Raw genomic sequence first — 1,266 nt, 5'->3', positions numbered from 1 at the left:
TACAAAATTCATACACCATGACCAAGTGGGATTTATTGTACATTCTTTTTTATAAACTATATATTTTTATTGATTTCAGAAAGAAAGGGAGAGGGAGAGAGAAACATAAATGATGAGAGAGAATCATTGATAGACTGCCACTTGCGTGTCCCCTACTGGGAATTGAGCTCCAAACCTGGGCATGTGCCCTGATCAGGAATCAAACCGTGACCTCCTGGCTCATAGGTCCATGGTCCACCACTCACCCACACCAACAATCTTATCTTTAAGAGTCAGCATATGATCACATGGCTAATGTTATTAGAAAGAATCCTTGAGAAAACTGTGGGATGTATTAGATTAGTAAAATTGCTAGCAACTAAATTTAGATTTTTACCTATAAGGCTTAGAACTGAAACTAACAAAAGTTTAAAATGATCATTTTAGATTTGATAGTTGGGCAGTACGTGAGTACATGGGCAACTAAAATGTATCCCAAATGTAAGAAAGTTAAAATCATAAACAATATCTGTTTTAACAATGCAATTTTGAAATTATATTCCCAGATGGCCACAGGGAAATATGCTAAATACCTATAAAATGATGGCAAATGTCACAATCTCTAATATAACAAAATAGGCAAATCTCCTTAAATTACACCAAACAATATAAAAGAAGCATTAGTCCATATATCTTGATGTATGCCTAATATGTTTTTAAAACCTGAAAAAGAAATTAGAAAATAATCAGGATAACTTGCCAGCTCAGAGATATTTACACCATGGACCTCAAAAGGCAGGGCCAATAAGGAATAACCAAAATGTCAAAATAATAAGTTATTGAAAATTGTCATTGTGATAAATTATTTACAAAAATGTGTCTTATTTATTGTCTTCATCTGCTCAGGCCTCCATAATAAAAATACCATACATGGAGTTCCTTAAACAACAGAAATTTATTTTCTTACAGCTCTGGAGCCTGAGAATCCGAGATCAAAGTGCCAGCAGATTCTGTTCCTGGTAAGGGTTCTTTTCCTGGCTCGAGTCCTCACACAGCCTCTCCTAGCTGCATGTATGTGGAGAGAGTAAGCAAGCTCTGTGGGGCCTCTTTTATATTTATAAGCACACTAATCACATTTTGATGCAGCCTCAGGATTTCATCTAACTCCCAAAGGCCCCAACTCCAAATACCATTACTGTGAGGATTTGGAGTTTGACAATTTTGAGGGCACCTAAATATTTAGTCCATAACATATATCTAGCCCATTTGTCTCTAGCCAAACTGCAA

Source organism: Myotis davidii, unplaced genomic scaffold (genome assembly GCF_000327345.1).
Source record: "Myotis davidii unplaced genomic scaffold, ASM32734v1 scaffold615, whole genome shotgun sequence".
NCBI lineage: Eukaryota > Metazoa > Chordata > Mammalia > Chiroptera > Vespertilionidae > Myotis > Myotis davidii.
This window is presented reverse-complemented; position numbering follows the sequence as displayed.